This window comes from Rhinatrema bivittatum, chromosome 1 (assembly GCF_901001135.1).
Source record: "Rhinatrema bivittatum chromosome 1, aRhiBiv1.1, whole genome shotgun sequence".
NCBI classification, from domain to species: domain Eukaryota; kingdom Metazoa; phylum Chordata; class Amphibia; order Gymnophiona; family Rhinatrematidae; genus Rhinatrema; species Rhinatrema bivittatum.
In genome coordinates this window covers 551,204,929-551,225,132 of record NC_042615.1, presented here as the reverse complement: position 1 = coordinate 551,225,132, position 20,204 = coordinate 551,204,929, and the positions used below count along the sequence as shown (strand labels likewise).

The window sequence follows — 20,204 nt, the reverse complement described above, 5'->3', positions numbered from 1 at the left end:
TTCCTCCATTTATTTATTTTTAATATCATCCCCTCCCAAGTTACTTAGCCCAGTCAGTGCAGCAATAATCCTCTGATGGAACCTTGAATCATGTCTACTCTGGAATCTGGTAAGATAGACCATAAGTGTGGCCACTAGGTGATGCTACTGAGCAATGGCTAGAGGTCCCTCCCTCTGCAGCAACCCCAGTGAGCAGAAGCTGGGCTGAGGAATGGAACACAAGTCCCCCATATGGCAGTGCACATCAGTGCCACTAAGCCTGTGCTTTTTTTTTTATTCAACTGTTTTATCCTTGTTTGGAGCTTATGCTTTTTGAATAATACGTTTTTACATGGGTTAACATTTTCTGGATTTACTTTTCTTTGCTTAACAATAGTGGAAAAAGGTATGTGGCTCATTTTCAGCTTCAGATCGCTTTTCAGAAATGTTTTCTGGATAATTTATTGTGGCACTAATGGCAAATATGTTGAAGCACTATTTTAAGTTGTATTAATTTGCACAGTGTTTAAGTTAACTTATTATAAATATATGTTCTCATTTTTTGCAGATGGTTTAATACCCTGTTTTGACAATGGTAGCTACATCCTCAGATTCCCAGGGCAGCAGACTATTAACCTGCCATATTGTAAAGATTCTCAGTCTTAGCTAGACCATACACTTGGATCTTAGTCAAAAAGCAGAGAAGAAATCCATACTAATGCAAGATTTCACCTTTAAAGAGAAAATATTTTGGAAACCATTTCAAAATTGCACAGGCTATCCTTATAGCTTTCAGACATTCAGTTCAAGGAAGGAGCAGAGCTATAGTATCATTTCCATTACTCTAGACAACTTCCTTTACTACTCTTCACCCCCTGCAAAAATCCCACAAACCATATCTACAAAAACACTGCAATTTTTAGTGCTTTATTCTTGTTTTGGATGCAGGCATGTGTGCTGTTTTTGTATTATGTCTATACGTTATTAATAGGATAAGGAAGAAAGGCAAGAGACTTGCTACAGAGTAAGCAATGGGGGTAATGTGGTAAGTTTGGCAACCACAACATCACTGTACTCCAATGTGTCTAGAAAAGTATGTGGCGAGAAGCAGCAAAAAGAAATGGGGTAAAAAGATAGTCTTCCATTTTTGGTACTAAGTATAGCAGAAAGCAAAGGTAGGAGATGGGAGCGAATAGAGTTGTGGAAACAGTATAACAATTTTAAAGAACAGATCCAGATACATGATGTGTGGGTGTGTAGCATGGGAGCCAAGGAGATATAGGTAGGGAGTATATTAGCACAAAGAAAAAAAGAGAAAAGTTTAAGGCAAAGTAGATACTGTGAGAAACAACACTGAGGAGAGGACAGGAGAGGGGAAAACACTGAGGGAAAATGAAAGGGAGCATACATGGGGCTGTAAGGTATGGCTAGACAAATAGGAAGAGAGGAGTCAGACCAAAGGTCCATCAAGCCCAGTATCCTGTTTACCAACAGTGGCCAATCCAGGACGCAAGTAGCTGGCAGGATCCCAAGAGGTAGATGGATGCCATGCTGCTTATCCCAGGGATAAAGCATGGATTTCCCCAACTCCACCTTCATAATGGTCTATGGACTTTTCCACCAGAAACTTGTCCAAACCTTTTTTTAAATGCAGCTACCCGAATAACTTTCACCACATCCTCTGGCAATGAATTCCAGATCTTAATTATGCGTTGAGCAAAAAAAATGTTCTTTTCTTAGTTTTAAATGTATCACCTAGTAATTCATTGTGTGTCCTCAACTGTTGGTACTTTTTGAAAGAGTAAACTGATTAACATTTACTCGTTCCATTCCACTCATTTTATAGACCTCTATCCTATCTCCCCCCTCAGCTGTCTCTTCTGCAAGCTGAAGAGTCCTAACTTCTTTAGCCTTTCCTCATAGGGAAATCCTTCCAACTCCTTTTTCATTTTGGTTGCCCTTCTCTGTATCTTTTCTAATTCTGCTCTGTCTTTTTTGAGATGTGGTTACCAGAACTGTCCACAATACTCAAGATTTAGGTCACACCATGGAGCAATACAGAAGCATTATGATATTCTCTGTTTTATTCTCCATTCCTTTCCTAATAACTCCTAGCATTCGATTTGCTAGGTGCGCCTGATGGACCAGCAAGAAGATTTCAACGTATTTTCAACAATGACACCTAGATCCTTTTCCCGAGTGGTGACTTCTAATGTGGAATCTTGCATTATGCAGCTATAGTTTAGGTTTCTCTTCCCTAAGTGCATCACTTTGCAGTTGTCCATTAAAATTCATTTGCATGCTCAATCTCCCCAGTTTTGCAGTGTCCTCTTGCAATTTCTCACAATCCTCTTGTGATTTAACAACTTTGAATAATTTAGTGTCCTCAGCAAATTTGATCACCTCACTTGCTGTGTTCATTTATAAATATATTGAAACGCAGTGGTCCCAGGACAGATCCCTGAGGCATTCCACTATTCAGCTTTCTCCATTATCTAGTCCTTCCTGTGTTCTGATGAAGATAACCCCAGCATGATCCTCCCCCACTTAGCCCCTTGCCTGGACTCTATTGGACAGTGCCCCAAATCTTGCTTACTGCTAAAGCTTCTCCTTCCTGTTCCTGTGCACCCAGCAGAACTGCAGTGGACAGGAGATGAGAAGCAAGATCAGGAAGCCTTCGCAGCAGCAGTGCTCCCTGCTCCAGCCCCTCTCCACCAACATGCTTACCTGGAGTACATGCTTCTTCTCTGCTGTGCTTTATTTGCTTGGCGCAAACACAGCCCCAGGCCCTAGATTTTTGTTCTGCAGGAATTTTGCGCTCAGTTGTAGAAGAGAGGATGAGTGAGTCACCTAGAACTTTGGGGGAGGGAAGGGGTGAATGTTTGGGAGAAAGGGACATAGGAGGCTGTGATGATATTAGGCACTGTTGCACCCGACAGCTGAGAGTAGGGCAAGGAGACAGAGATGGAGGGTGAAAGCGAGAACTGGGTTTAAGGAAGAAGGAGAACCCAAGAGAGGGGAAAGAACAACTGGTGAATGAGGGAGAGATGACCTGGGATACAGAAAAGGGAGAAAAAACCCTGGATAAGAGTAGGGTAATTGCCAGGTTCTTGTGGTCTGGTTTGGCCTCTGTTGGAAACAGGATGCTGGGCTTGATGGACCCTTGGTCTGACCCAGCATGGCAATTTCTTATGTTCTTAGGGTAATGGAAAAGAAGGCCCAGAGAGAGGGGTTCCACATATTGGGAAGAGGGAGATGGGGAAACGACTTGGGAATAGGTATGGAGAGAATGAGTGAGGACTGAGTATTGTGTGGACAAAGGGAGAAAGGACCTATGATAGAGAAGATAGGAATCCGCTTAGATTAGCTGTTCTATAATAAGTGTAATATAAACCATTTAAAATAAAATAAATATGGGAGGACTGAGAAGAAAAGAAAGAAAAGGAAAAGAAGAAATGAGGGAGGAAAGTAAAAGTATTAAAATATCCATTCTGAAGGAAAGGGGGACACAAGAGAGAATAAAAAGACACTGAGTGAGAAAAGTAAGCCAGAGAGCCACCCAACATTGGAAATTTTAATGTTAGAAAGAATATTAATAAATATTAAATCAATGAATTGTTTCTTAGATATTTTACAAAGTCTTTGACCTGGACTTGTCTCCCATATAGAATTTACATATTGGAAAAAGTTGGATTTTATTGGCTAATTTGACATTTTCTGGTGCAGAATTCTCTTTTTGCAGGACATACCTACCCCACCCTAAGGCTTTTGTTTTAGGCCCAAAAATATTTGATGGTAACAAAAACCTTAAAGAATGTGATTTAGGTATATTTTGAGAATAAACTACTACAATTTTCCAATAGGGAAAAGTACACAAGACTTCCATCTCTCACCAAAATGAACTACTCGCTCTCTACTACTACTACAGGGAAAACATGTCCCAGATTCACCCACTAGAAATCTTGTAATCTTAACCTTCCTTCTTCCCATTTGTAGAAGGAAAGCAGCACGTTTTGGATCAAAATTTGGTTCAGTGTGTCACCAGGACTGAGCAAACGTGAAAAGTGTGCCACAAAATAAAAGGGTAGAGAAACAATGGTCTAAATGGTTGGAAAATTAGACTGTTATGTTATGTTATATTCGTATACCGCCTTCCTTTGACATAGTCCAATCCAAAGTGGTTCACAATACATAAGAATATTACAATACAAAGCAGTACATGACATTGTGATTCAGAAGTAGCCCTGGAAAATGAAAACTCCCATTGACTTTCTTTTGACCTTGAGCTAGTCACTGAGAGCCAGCTGATGACAAGGTATTTGTCAGTCTGATTTTCCCAGTCAACGCCAGTGCACCAACAGGCTCTGAGGGCAATGCTCACCTCTGTATTTACACATGTGAGTGCTCACAAGTGAAAAGCTTTTCAGCAATCAGAAAAAGTGGTTTCCTCACTAAAGCCCATGTAAACTGCTAGAGCCATGTTTTCCCCATGTTGTAATTATAATTAAGGCTAATGGTAATTTGTACTAATGAAGTGCCTCTCCCACCACACTATTTCATTATATTTAGTTAACTAAAGCATGCTCAATCGACAACACTGAATGGAAACAAACAGAAAAGCTATCAGTTCTTTGGTACTATAGTATCTTACATCCAAACTAATCCCAACACTTTCACAAGTTAATACTGTAAATTCATACACATACCCATTCCACCTATACATTTCTGGGACTTACATGAACATTTTTAAAAAGTTTATGAGCAGACTGCAAAGATGAAACAATGTTACTATTACATACACTGAGGCACAAGGACAGAATGACTTGTTCAAGTCCACACAGAGTCTGTTGTAGAATGGATTTGAACTCTGATCCCAGCAAGTTTCCCAATTCAACATTATAACTTAATCACCACATCTACTCCTTACTGCAACAGGTAATAGCAATGCAAGCCTCCATGGGTTGCCTCAAGACCATATTACAGCAGGCAACCTCTGGAACAGGGGAAGAGAAAGAAGTAAAGAAGTGAAATGTGAACCCTATCCAACTGCAAGAAGACAGAAGCAACAAACCAGAGGTGTCATTAGCTTGGGGGACACATGAGACTCATGCCCCCCTGGTAAAAATCTTTTTCACTCTCATCTTCTGTTCCTGCAAGCCCATGGCTGCTTCTCTTTTTCCCCTTCCTCCCAGCTCTCTTAGTGTCCTGGTAGAAGAACATGATGCTCTGTTTGAGCTCTGCTGCTTCCCTACTTCATTTTTGATCGTTTTATTCCAGCAGTGGTACTTTCTGGGCTGGAGTGCAATCTGCCAGCCCTGTAGAAACCAATGGAGGACTACCACCAGCATGACAAAGAGGCCTAGCATAGTAGCACTACATAAATACAGTGCCCCCTAGTCCTCCTATTATCCGAAAGAGTAAATAACAGATTCACATTTATCTGTTCTAGACCTCTCATGATTTTAAACACCTCTATCATATCCCCCCCTCAGTCGTCTCTTCTCCAAGCTGAACAGTCCAAACCTCTTTAGTCTTTCCTCACAGGGGAGCTGTTCCATTTCCTTTATCATTTTGCTCGCCCTTCTCTGTACCTTCTCCATCACAACTATATCTTTTTTTGAGATGCGGTGACCAGAACTGTACGCAGTATTCAAGGTGCGGTCTCACCATGGAGCGATACAGAGGCATTATGACATTTTCCATTTTATTCATCATTCCTTTCCTATTAATTCCCAACATTGTTTGCTTTTTTGACTGCCGCAGCACACTGAACCGACAATTTCAATGTGTTATCCACTATGACGCCTAGATCTCTTTCTTGGGTGGTAGCTCCTAATATGGAACCTAACTTGTGTAATTATGGCATGGGTTATTTTTCCCTATATGCATCACCTTGCACTTGTTCACATTAAATTTCACCTGCCATTTGGATGCCCAATTTTCCAGTCTCACATTTCTTCCTGCAATTTATCACAACAGAGGAGGTAATTGAGATTTAGTTTTGATTATGAAAATCTGGGGGAAGGGATAACCTAGCAACGCCAAAGCAATTAACTTGATTCTCATAAGCCAAAGCTTTCAGATAGCAACATAATCTCTTTAAAAAGGATAGCTCCAAAAAAAATGGTAGTATCTGACAGTGTGAGCTATCAGTCCGACATCCACGTACACAATAACTAGACCTGAAGTGAAGCCACCTACAAAAAGCATTTTCCATTAAAAACTTCCTGCCACTACTTAGCAACATTAATACTGGAAATTTCTTTTCATTTATAAGAACTAGTTTGTTGACAGTCCCGCAGAGCAAGGTGATACTTAAGTTCTATTTACATCCCCCTGTTAGTAGTTAATTAGGCATGTGATCACCACCACAAATGTGTAGTCTCGTTGGATTAGTGCCTCCAAATGGATGTCTTGCTCATACCATGACAAGCATGATCCCACTCCTAAATCAGGGTTTGTCAGGTATGATCTCAAGCTCTCAAATGTACTGATCATACAGGCAACATATCAAGGTGAGCTTGCAAGTTCTTGTTAATCAGACCAGTGGAATCAAGACAGCTGGAACTATTTTTGTATCTTTTCCCTCATTTTCCTGGTCTCTGATATCACTTGGTACTTTATGATCTTCTCTTCCTCCACAAATAGTACAGAAGAGTCACTTGAAACAGATATTTCCATAAGCAATGCTGTTCTCTACCACCATCTGGTTTTCTAGCATCAAACAATTTCTAAGTTGATATGGGAATACTGCATTCAGAAACAGCACAATAAAAATGTACTATAACAAGCAGCATGAGTTTTTGGTGATCCACCATTACACATTGCCAATATATTAACAGTTATCAGCTCCTGAGAGACTTATTTAAATATATTGCTATTCTGCCTATAATGGTTACCCATGCTAGGCAGATTACAACATTAAATTTAAAATATGATCATTTAAAATCTGTAAAACATTTAAAACAGACAAAAACATTTCAAAACAAAAAAATTTAATGCAGCATTACAATATCAAGTATTATTAGACTACAACCAGAAAGGCTTTCAAATGCTTATGAAATGTTAAACATCTATATTTTTGAAATCATCTGGAAGAGCATTCCATAATAGCGGCCCGATGATATAAAAAGCACGTTTCCTGATTTCCATCAGCCAGGCCTGCTGAACTGTGGGGACATGTAACAATTTACCATGGGAACGTAAATTGTGTGCAGGCACGTACCATGGTAAAAATACAGCCAAATATGATGCCCCCCCCGGCTTTCAAAATTTTGAAAATAAGTGGCAAGATTTTAAACTCAAAATGCCTATTAATTGGTAACCACTGAAGTTTCATTAATAACTGGGTTACATGTTCCCATCTTTGGCCACCTAAGATCAACAGGGCTACAAAATTCTGCAGTACCTGCAAAGACTAAACGGAGGCAGGGAAGCCCACACACGCTGGAGGCAGGGAAGCCCACACACGCATACTCCTTGATATATCAGCAGCCTTTGATACCATCAAATTAAAAGAAATTGGACTATGCGACATTACAATCAGCTGGTTCAAACCCTCTCTCTCCAGCAGATCATACAAAGTCAGATGAATCCAGAACAAGTGGGCTATGCACCTCTACCAGCAGATTGAGATGGAGCAAACTGACGTCAGAGTATATATATCCCTGCAGTGATATCAGCCTGCCAGTATTTTCTTCAAATGCAACTGTGGACAGACTAGCAAAAAAACTTGATTAAAAGCAGATAACTACTGCAATATTCAGCCAACAGGCAACACTGAGCTCAGACTAGAATGTAATACTAGTCTAGGGACTGGACTAACACTTACCAGTAATCCCTGAAAAACGTAAAGCACACAGGAGGATAAATGCGCAATCATTCAGCAGCTGAGGGAGGGAAGCTGGATTCATCTGACTGTCTTGAAGAAAACGACATTATCAGCTAAGTTGTAATTTCTCATTTCTTAGCATCCATTCAGATGAATCCAGAACAAGTGGGATGTACCCAAGCTACTCCCGAATAGGACAGGAGGCTGTCTGTGGGCAAACCAAAACCACACGCACAAAGGCCGCAACCTCCTGGGCCTGAACATCCAGACAATAATACCTGGAAAACGTGTGTAAGGAGGACCATAACAGGAGACAATCTAACTTCTGACCATGACACTGCCTGAGCCCTAGTGGAATGGCTAGATAATGGCTTCCCAGTATCCACATATGCAGGCGTAACTGCCTCCCCAGTGGGTTATTGTAGCCTGTGAGGATGGCTCTGTCTAGTACAGCCATGAAGGACTAACGGGTGATCTGACTTCCGCTAAGGCTCCATAACCACTAGATACCTGACGTGTCTTTTGACATCCAAGGGTCACAACAAACAATACTCCTTCTACATCTTTCTCTCTGTCCAGAGATGGCAGGAAGATGGACTGATTCAGGAGAAACTCAGTGACTCCCAGCAAGATCAGGCCTGCAGTTTGGAATCCCATCGCATAGAATAAATTGCCGCAAGGAAAACTGTTTTCAAGCTCAGCAACCAGAAGTACAGATTAAGTAGCAGTCTAAACATAGGGCCTGCCAAAAAATCCAAAACCAAATTAAAAGTCCACAGGGGCACCAGAAACTGCAAAGGACGACAAAGATGTTTCACTCCTTTCAGAAAAACAGAACACATCAGGATGAGCAAACACGGATCCACCATTTACCTGACCCCTGAAACAGGCAAGAACCGCTACATGCACCTTTAAGGAATTAAGAGCCAAGCCTTTATTTCAGCCATCCTGCAAAAATTCCAAAATGAGAAGAATCTTGACCAAGGAAGGATGAGTACCTTCATCCTCACACCAGGCCTCAAACACTCTCCAAACCCACACATAGGCCAAGGAAGTGGAGAACTTTCTAGCTCTTAGCAAGGTGGAAATCACTACCACAGTTGTATCTACATTTCAGCAAGCAAGCCCTTTCAAAGGACATACCTTAAGACAAAATAGAGTCAGATCTTCGTGAAGGACAGGTCCTTGCTGCAACAGGTTACTGTGCACTGAAAGTCGAAGAGGAAAATCCACAGATCTGCGTACTACAGTCCCCTGGGCCATATGGAGCAACCAAGAGCATCACCGCTCTGTGGCGTTCGATCCTTCAAATCAATCTGCCCAACATGAGCCATGGAGGAAAGGCATACAGTAGCTTGTCTTCCGGCCACTCCTGCACTAGGACATCAATCCCCAATGACTTTGGATCTTTTCTGCAGCTGAAGAATCGCGGAACTTTTGCACTGCAAAAGTCGACACTCCCTGCTGAGAAAGTCTGCTCTTACATTGTCTTTGCATGCAACGTGCAAGGCTGTGATCATCTGGAGATGCACCTCTGCCCATTCCATAAGTTGATCTATTTCCTGCAATACTTGTTGGCTCTTGGCACCTCCCTGCCAATTGATGTAAGCCACAGCCATTGCACTGTCCAATATTATTCAGACCGATCGACCCTGCAGCCTGTCGAACTGTAAACATGCCAACCAGATCGCACTGGCTTCCAGCTGATTGATGTTCCAGAGAGGCTCTTCTGCAGTCTAGTGTCCTTGCGCTGTCAGCTCCTGACAGTGAGCTCCCCAACTAAGGAGACTGATCTGTTGTCAGTACTAACCAGTCCGGTGGGGAGAGGGAAGCTCCCTTCCGTAGATGATGTGACAGCAGCCACCACTGCAGTTGGGAGGAGACCTCCATCGGCAGATGGAGCCAAATTGAATAGTCTCAAGATTGCAGATTCCACTAAGCAGGAAGCTCAGAAGACCACGCATATGTGCCCTCGCTCACAGTACCACTTCCAGAGTCACCGCCATTAAGCCAAGGACCTGCAGGTAAGACTATATGGTTGGGCGCAGAGTATTCAGACAGAGTTGAGCTAACAACTTCTGAATTCAAGCTTCTTGCAGGAACACTTTGCCCTGCTTCGTATCGAACCAAACCCCCAGATATTCCAGCAACTGAGTAGGCTGAAGACTGCTCTTGGCTAGGTTCACCACCCAGCCAAGCTCCCGCAACAGAGAAATTACCTTGCGATTCGCCAGGTGGCTCTCTTCCTGCGACTTGGCACGAATCAGCCAGCCGTCCAAATACAGGTGTGCTAGGATTCAATCCTCTCTCAACACTGCCGCAACTACCACCATTACCTTAGAAACCATTCTGGACGTGGTGGCCCGACCAAAGGGCAGCGCCTGAAACTGAAAGTGGCATCCCAGAACTGTGAACCGCAGGAAGTTTTGATGTTCTAGTTGGATGGGAATGTGGAGATATGCCTCGGACAGATCCAGACCAGAAATTCCCCCGACTGCAAGGCCATCATCACTGAGCGCAATGTTTCCATGAAAAAAGTGCTTCACAGATGACTGTTGATGCCCTTGAGGTTCAGAATGGGACGAAGAGAGCACTCCTTTGGCACAGTGAAGTAAATGGAGTATCACCCCATATTTTCTTGAGACTGGATGGGCCGATTGGTCTTTTTCTGCTGTCATTTCTATGTTTCTATGAGACGTGGGCACAGACCACAATCCTCAGACTTAAGAGCCTTGCCAGTGTACCCTCCACTGCCTGCTTCTTCTGCAGGGAGTGGCAGGGAGACTCCATAAAAACTTTCCAAGGAACACTGCAAAACTCCATCGCATATCCTTCATATATTACCTCCAGGACCTACTGATCTGATGTGATTTCAACCCACCTCTGACAAGAGAGACATGCCCCCCATCTCCTGCTCCTGGGGGTGAGTCAGCAAACCTTCATTGGGAGGCTCGAGAGATTCCACTAGCCGAGCCTGTACCTCTTCTGGGTTGTCGGGGATGAAAGGACTGAGACCTACCACAGGGTAGACTCCTCTGAAAGGTCATTCCTCTATATGGTCTAACACGCTTCGATGCTCTAGCATGACCTCTCATGTTAAAGGAGCGCTGCGCATGTTTCTTATCCACCAGTAAACAAGGAACCAGAGATTTGCCCCACTTACTGGCCAGTTTCCCTAACTTGTTACCAAACAAAAGCAAGCCATTAAAGGGCAATTTGGCAATTCCTCAACCATAAAGGACGCCTGCCCGCTACTATCAAAGCCATCCTTTTGGCTGAACTGCGGACCAAATCACAGCCTGCATCAGCCAAGAAGACAGTTCCATAACTGCCCTGGAGTTTACCCAGAGTCAAACTCCTGGAAGAGAAGCAAACAAGAGCAAGCCACCAAGGAACAACAAGAAGCGATCTGCAAGGTCATCGCTACTGCTTCAAATGCTTAAGGATAGTCTCAATCTTTTTATCATGAGCATCCTTTAAGGCCGCTCCTCTTTCCACAGGAATAGTGGTCCACTTGGAGACTGCATACACAACTGTATCTACCACTGGATCCAGAGACTGTAAGCCTTCCAAAACCCAGCCCCCTTTGAAATTAACCTCTGGGGTGCCCCACTCAAGATCAATCAATTCTTAAACGGCCTCCATCATGGGGAAAAAAACAAGAAGCTTTATGCAAGGAAACCAAAATGGGATTTCTCTTTGGCTCAAATACTGAATCTGCCCCAGGAACTTCAAGCATTGTCAAGGTCTGGGAAATGAGAGCTAGCAGTTCATCTCTATGAAAGAACCGTAACAGTTCTATATGGTTCTAATCCAGGAGGAATTTCACCATCCTCCAGAGAGGCAGAAACAGTGTCATCATCCGTGCCATCCAGATTTCTATCCAGAGGCCCTGCTGATGCTCTAGGGAGTACTCTAGTGCTTAACAGAAGGTCCAGGCAAAGTTCCTACTTGCACCTCTACTCTAAGAACATTGGACAGGGCTGAGGACTGCAAATGAAAGGATTGCAACTCTTGGAAAAATTCTACCCATGAAAAGGTAGAAGTATCCAGACCAGGAGGTACCCGAGGTGTACTCATTGAGCTACCTTCCCCTGATAAGGAACCAGTTAGGGGAGTTCCAAAATCAGGTGCCCCACCTGAGCTATCTTTACCCAGACCCACATCCGACTGGGAAGAACCAGGCTTAGTGAAATCAGAGGAAGACAAGTCTCCCTGAGCCTCCAAACAGTGCTGGCACAAATTAGTAGGCACTTCTGGCTGAGATGCCAGAATATGACAAGCAGTGCAAAAAGAAAGACACTTAGGCTTTATAGATGCAGGAACCATTATGGCCGATAGTGCGCTGAGCAGTGGCTGGAGGCGTGCATCTAGCTGTTTTATTTTATTTTTTTATGCGAGCTCAACTTAGGCTCCCAGAAATTAAGCCACAAAAAAAAAACTTAAGCGCACAGTACCAACTGTGCACAGAGGTAAGCGTGCGGCCACTACAGCATCACTTCACTGGGTGTACGACTTGGATGCACAGATAAGACACATGCCAGACCAATAATCCGTTGCAGCCTATCATGAAGCGCACAGTGAAAAGCTTCAGAGTGAGGCCTAGCCTAAGGAGGCTGCTCAACCCACCAGGATGCCCACATCCCTCGATCTCCAACGGAGTGGGACGAACATTGGACCGGTGTGCCGAGCCCAGGGGAGGAGAAAGCCTTGCACAACAAAAAACCTCCTAAGTCTCTGTATAATCTATTTTTTTCTTGAGAGTCTCCGGCTGCGGAGAGAGAGGACACGTGCCATCACTGCCACGTACAGCTTCCTACACCCGCTGCCTTAGCAGCTAAGTCCACACCAGCTGAAAAACTAGCTAACGGACCAAGGCAATCGTCTGAGAGACCACAGAAATCATCTTAGGAATTCTCAACTGTGGGAGGGACCATTTTGTGTTACCATAGAAGAGCAGGGCTAATTTCCTTAATTCTCCTCTTCTTTAAAATGAAGGAACCCCCAGTGGGGAGATGCATGTCCACCATCTGCTGGAGATGGAGAATACCAGCAGGCTGTCACTGCAGGGGTATATATACTGTGACATTCATTTGCTCAATCTCTATTTGCTGGTAGAGATACATAACCCACTTGTTCTGGATTCAGACTGGGCACTAAAACCCAAATTACGTTCTACTAATCTGACAGGTAAATCTTTCCCCATAAATGCATAAAAAACATTCTGTTCCTGCAGGTACTGAGACTCTCTAGAAACAGTGTCAAAGGCAGACATCACAGAAAACATCTACTACAGCTCTTCCTTTATCAAACTCATTAAAGAAAAATTAGTAACCGAAAGGTTTCTGTCTAAACCCACATTGATACTGGAGCAGGATATTATGGTCCAGCAAATTGACAGTGAATGGCTTTTCTCAAGTTTTAGATTAAACATCCCTCCAGTATTAAGTCACTGTAATTGAAAGTGCCCCTCTTCTCTACATGGGCTCTTTGCTTTCAAGACAAGGCAAATAGGACATAATGGACAGGCCACACAGGGCTACTTACAAAAGGTCTTTTTGAAAATACACACAAATGCCCTCACTCCTTACTAGTGATTTATGAAGAAATAGGATAAACACAGGACCAGGATAAGCCCTACAATATTATGGGATGCAGGAGCCAACAGGATTCACATTATAAATACCACATGGTAAATCCTGGGCATTACATCACCCACCTTCTGAATGTTTGACAGCAAGTAAACATGTAATACAAAAAAAAAAGTGCTATTTTCCCAATCTTAAGAGGGTCACCCTTACACTTCCCCACCCCCATTAATTGCTGTTTGCCTTTTTTTGAAAGCACAAGGAGACACGTGCAAAGGAAAGGCACACTTTAAAGGATTTCAAGGCCCAACTTGGATGCCTTATGTCAAAGTCACAAACTGTGTACTTTCTTGCAGAACTGTGTCAAAACAGTTTAGTGAATATGAACTTTTCTTCATTCTAAAGCACATGGAGATAGACTCAAAGATCCAAATATATATATTCTAGAAGAAAAGAGAGATAGAGACATCTAAATATCTCAAAGGTTTTCCATGCACTGGAGGTGAGCCTCTTTCCGAGAGAAGACTCTAGAACAAGGGGTCATGGGATGAGGGTGAAAAGGGGTGGACTCAGGAGTAATTTTAAGAATTATTTCTTTACAGAGAAGGTAGTGGATGCATGGAACAGCATCCCAGTAAAGGTAAGAGACAAAAACAGTATTTGAATTCAAAAAAGTATGGAATAAATACAGGGGATCTCCAAGAGAGTGATGGAAATTGTAAGAAATTATTTGGGCAGATTATCAGTCTGCAAGATGAACACAAGAGACCCAACAGTGAGATTAAAAAAGAAAAAAAAAATCAGTTTGTGTTTCTTGTAGAGTACAGAATCTGGACACAAAACAGGTCTAGTGAATTTCTCTCTTGCAAGTATTTTATTTAACAGCTTTTATATACCGATGGTCGTTGGGAACATCTCATCGGTTAACAAGAAACAAATCTTAGCAACAGGCTTTACAATGAACATAGAACTAGAGGAAATCGTAAAGGAATAGGAGGGTGGAATATGAAATAAGATGGGGGGGCGGAGTGTAAAGTGAATTTGGAGGGGAGGGAAAAGAGGTAAAGATCAAGTAACAGGGAGTTACAGAAGCCTACATTTAAAATCCAATTTTTACAAGGAGGAATTATTTCTGTGAGTCTCTTAATTACCTCTCTCATTTAGCCCTTAAAACTTGATTGTATTGTTTATGTTAACCTGTTCTGTAAGGTACGGAGTAAAAGCTATTTAAGTGCATATCTGAGTCTTCAGATTTATGTAATTGTGGGTAAGAGGAAGAGAATGGGGAGGGAACTTTTGGAAATGTTACATCTGGTGTTCATATCCACAGTTGATTCCAGGTGAGTTACCCTACATTTCTATTATTGCAGAATATCTAAAGCAGGGGTCAGGAACCTTTTTGGCTGAGAGAGCCATAAACGCCACATATTTTAAAATGTAATTCCATGAGAGCCATACAATATGTTTAAAACTAAATACAAGTAAATGTGTGCATTTTATGTAAGATCACACTTTTAAAGTACAATAAGTCTCTGAAAATATTACACCAGGCCTTAAGACACCAATACATCTCCTATTAGGAAAACGGACCAAGTCAGGCTGCTATAGAGTCCTACACAGAAACTACACGCCAGCAGAAAACCTCACCTGAATCACGTGCTGTCCCTCACCTAACAGAATAAAGAGACCAAAACACATAACAAGAAGAATGCAGAAAAAACTGAATTGGAAACTGCAACAAGCCAGAGTCTCTGTATGCAGTGTAACAAAGGAAAAAAAAAACATCACCCATCCTTATAAAACAAATCAAGAAATATAAAATCATCAGCAGTAAAACTGTACTAACAAAGAGAACATATTTCGAAACAGCTGATGAGTGGAATATCCAATAATTAAAAACTCATATAAAACATTTCCCGATACCAACAAAATATTTCAAAATAGCAGACACAAAGACCCAGTAATGAAAAATAATAAGGATACAAACATTTTTTTGCTCTGCATACCTGGGAACGTTTGATATCCAGGTGTCCTGAGATTGTTCTGAATTAGCAGGAGGTGGGGTGGTTTGCTTGGAACTTTCTCCTCTCTCAGTCACATACCAGCACTCTCTCTCACACTGGCTCTCAATGACACACCTATATACACACATGCTCTCAGTACTCACATATACACATGTTTTTTCTCTCTCTTATATAGGCTCTTAATTACACATTTACACACATGCTGTCTATCTTTTCACGCTTACACACACACACACAGGCTTTCAATCACATAAATACATGCTGTCTTTTTCTCTCACACACAGACTCTCATTCACATGCTTACAAACATGTCCTCTCTTTCTCTCATTTACACACAGGCTCTCAATCACATACTCACATGCTCCCTCACCTAAATCAGCTCTCAATCACACACAGACACACACATGGTCTCTCTCTCTCATTTAAACACAGGCTCTCAATCACACACTCACATGCTCCATCACCTAAATCAGCTCTCAATCACACACAGACACACACATGGTCTCTCTCTCTCATTTAAACACAGGCTCTCAATCACATACTCACATGCTCCATCACCTAAACCAGCTCTCAATCACAAAGACATACTTGATCTCTCTTACTTATACACACAGGCTCTTAATCATACATACACATGATTTCTCTCACACACAAAGGATCTCAATCATACACACATACTCTTTCACACAAACAAGTTTTCAATCACAAACTTACACATACAGGTTTCCCAATGGTAAACTTACATTCATGCTCTCTCTCTCTCTCTCACAGGCAGGCTCTCAATCACAGACATACTCTCTTTCACATATACAGGCTCTCAATCATTCACATACATGCAATCTCTCACTCACACACACAGGCCCCCCCCCCGCGGCCCGGAAGAGGAAGTGGAGAGTATCGGGTGCGTGCGCGGCAAGAAGAGGCCACGCTAGTGCGCTCTGCATCGGCCCGAAGAAAAGAAGACTGCAGCACGGCTCAGAGGAAAATGAAGAGCTTCAACCGCGGCCGATGGGACTCCGCCTCCGCGAGGGCTGAAAATGAAGAGGTTAGCGTTGGGAGGAGGCTGCTGCTGCTGCGAGTTCCCGGGGTGGGGGGGGGGGGGAGAGAGAGTGAATGAGCGAGCAAGCATGTGTTTGCTCGCTCATTCACTCTCTCCCCCCCACCCCGGGAACTCGCGGCAGCAGCAGCCTCCTCCCAACGCTAACCTCTTCATTTTCAGCCCTCGCGGAGGCGGAGTCCCATCGGCCGTGGTTGAAGCTCTTCATTTTCCTCTGAGCCGCGCTGCAGTCTTCTTTTCTTCGGGCCGATGCCGAGCGCACTAGCGTGGCCTCTTCTTGCCGCGCACGCACCAGATACTCTCCACTTCCTCCTCCGGGCCGCCGGGGGGGGGGGGGGGGGGGGGGGAAGAAGAGAGCAAGCCGGTGCCGCTGACTCCAGCTGTCCTGCCGCGTTCCGCCCGGGCTGACAGCATTTTAAGCCCGGGCGGAGGAGGACCGGGGAGCAGCTGGGTCAGCGGGAAAGTGTGGCGACACTTGTCTGCGAGCCAGATGCAGCCCTCAAAAGAGCCATATCTGGCTCGCGAGCCATGGGTTCCCGACCCCTGATCTAAAGTAACAAAGGGTCCTGAAGATAACACTTCTCGCAACTGAAAAGAATTCTGTTAGGGAAGACAGCAAGTTTCTTTACTGTAAAAAGTGCTCTCTGTAGATAGCATGAATTAGCCATTACATGTGGGTGATGTCATCTGGCAGAGACAGACTTTTCTCTCCAAGCTAGTATAGCTTTGAGCTCTACTGAGGCATGTGTGGGAATTCCTACACAGGGGTTGTCTCATGAGGTTCCTCAGTCAGTACCAGAGCTAAACTAGGTATGTAGTCAACTCTCCAGACAAGCGAGCAGGCATTCCATGGTTAATTCTTCCTAATTACAGAAAACATCATTTATGGTAAGGAAACTTGTCTTTTCCCATCAATAAGCAGGCTGAGGGGGTCACGTGGGATGATCTGCTAGGGAGGACGCGTTCTCCCTGAGCTCCAGGTGCCATGGACAAATCTACCGGCATCATCCTTCTGATCCGAACAGGCGCGAGAAGACTCAATTTATGCACAGCTCATGTCGATTGTGCATTTCATGAATAAATCCCCGCAGCCGATGGCCTCCAGAGGGGGAAAACGTGATAAAGACAGAGACAAAGCAAAGGCCGCGGATTCTAAAATGGCGGCGGGACCGGGAGACATGGGTCCACCGGCGGTGACACCACTTACTGTAGAAACATTAAAAGCTACGTTGGATGCCACGCTGGATGTTAAACTGGCTGGGATTGCTCACCAGCTAGAAGAGGTAAAATCCTCGTTAGCGGAGCTTCACCCGTGGCTCAATGTCCTGGAAGGGAAAATAGTCGGGTTGGAGGAGGGGCTCACAGAAAATGCTGGGAAGGTTAGTGCACAGGAAGTGGCCCTCAAAGACTGCGTACAGAAAGTGGATGACCTAGAAAAATGGCCTGCACTGGGACGACTTATTTCTGGGTCTGCCTGAGGCAGTGGATGACCAAGGGCTTGGAGAATTCTTAGGCGGCTAGTTACCGGCAGCGGTGGGCCTCCCAGACCTGCAAGGCACCCTCAAAGTTGAAAGAACGCACAGATTGGGGATCCGACGGGTCTCAAGACGCATGCCCCCGTATTGCAACTGCGAAAAATTTCAACTCAGCTATAAAACAGCGAATCTGGATGGCTTATCTCCGAAACCCGGAGGCAAAATATAAGGGACAGAGTGTGGATCACACAAGACTACTCCGCCCAAGTCTCGCAACAACGGAAAAAATTTTCCACAATATGTTCACAACTATTTGAAAAACAGATGAAATTTGCCCTTCTCTACCCGGCAACGCTAAAAGTATGGAATGAGGGTAAAGCACATATCTAAACTTCCAGATGAAGCGCAAACATTTTTGAGCGCCCTGAAGGCCTGGCAAGTATCAGCTCCTGGATAAGACACCATTTAGATCCCAAAAAACTTCAACTCGAGACTCTGGCATGGCTAGCCCAGCCGGAATGGGTTTTAGCTAAACTCCTGTTTAAAGAACATTCTGAGACTGATTCCTTTTGGTTACAGAAGCCTGAGACCAGCATAAGAGACAGAGTGGGTTTGGGTATGCAACTGGTGTACCCTGATACCACTGAACGACTCTCTCAGGCACTGATCAAACAAGGGGACTAGCTCAGACCTATTGCAGTCCGTGGCACCTGGACATTCTAAGCGGACCCTCCTGATCGGGTACACCCTAGGGTATTCGATTGGTGTTAGCTCTTTTGTTCTGCGGGGGGGGGGGGGGAATGGGGGGGGGGAAGGGGGAAGGGGTGAGGGATATGGGGTTCACAAGGTTGGGATAGGGACAGACTTGGGTGTTTCAACTGTGTGGGGGACAGGTGAGCTGTGTGGATGGGGAATGCATGAGTGCAGTGTGAATGACAAACGATTTCAGAGTGCATGGCGTCAGCGGTTGACAAATGAGGACCTTGATGTTACATCAACTAAATGGGAAGGGGGGCAGCTGGAACCCCCTACCCTAAAACTCCTTTGGTTTTCACAGGAAATGTTGCTTTCACGAATGTATACTTATGCTTAAGTTGATCTCTTGGAATGTACACGGTTTGGGGTCACCTATTAAACGTAAAAAAATGTTCTCTCATTTAAAATGGTTGCATGGGGACATTGCTTGCCTGCAGGAAACACATTTAACCACTGTAGAAGGCCAAAAGCTGAAACAGGACTGGGTACAGGACTGCTTTTACGCAGCGGCATGCCACCGTAAGGCGGGCATAGCTATACTAATCAGCAAATCTACGGAATTCGTGTTAGAACGTACTATTGCTGACCCTGAGGGACGTTATGTGTTGGTGATAGGGAGGTGGAAAGGCCAATAAATTACTATTGGCAATGTATACATGCCTACAGATAATCCATAAAGATATTTATGAAAATTTGCGGAGGTTATGCTATTCCACAGAGAAGGCCTCTTAATTATTGCAGGAGACCTCAACTGTGTGATGGATAATACGTTAGATAAATCCTCACAAGGAGGAGTCCGTTTTGGGAAATGTGGGGAAGGAGTAGGAGGTTTTTGTAAACAGACGGGAGTACTTGATGTCTGGCGAGTAATGCACCAAACAGAACGGGAATATACATTTTACTCCAACCCTCAATCTTTTTCTCGAATAGACCACATACTAATTACAAATGAAGCCTTTGCACAAATGACTCTGACAGATATTGAGACCCCAGTAATATCCGACCACTCCCCCATCTCAGTGTCCCTATCCTTAGGACCTGAACCAGTGGACTCCAAATGGTAGCGCTTTCCATATACTCTGCACGGGGATAAAGAGTTCCAAAAATTTTTAACGGACAAGTGGCTAGATTACACAAAGAATAATGCACAACATGCTACAGATCCCTAGATGTTTTAGGAGGCGGGTAAAGCTGTTTTACATGGCGAAATAATTGGCTTTACCAGCACCCGCCACAAACGCCTCACTAAGGACATTCTCCACTTAGATAGCCAAACTAAACTAGCAAGGAAGACTCATCTCCAATCCATCAGAGGATCACCGAAAAGCTTACTTTAACCTACTCAATCGGCTTAACATGGCATTGAACATCTGCGCAAGCAACACTTTACAAGTGGCCCACCATCAACATTCCTCTAAACAGCTCGATACTGAACAAATTTGGGAACCGTTTCTAGCATACCTTCAACCTAAGATACTGAGGGGCTAGACACTA

General features: G+C 43.8%; 1 protein-coding gene across 3 annotated transcripts in view; it reads right to left on the bottom strand.

Moving 5' to 3' along the window:
- CEP78 (centrosomal protein 78) overlaps nt 1-20,204 on the bottom strand; it is a 243,015-nt gene that overhangs the window by 164,266 nt on the left and 58,545 nt on the right. The gene's annotated exons all lie outside the window — the stretch shown is intronic.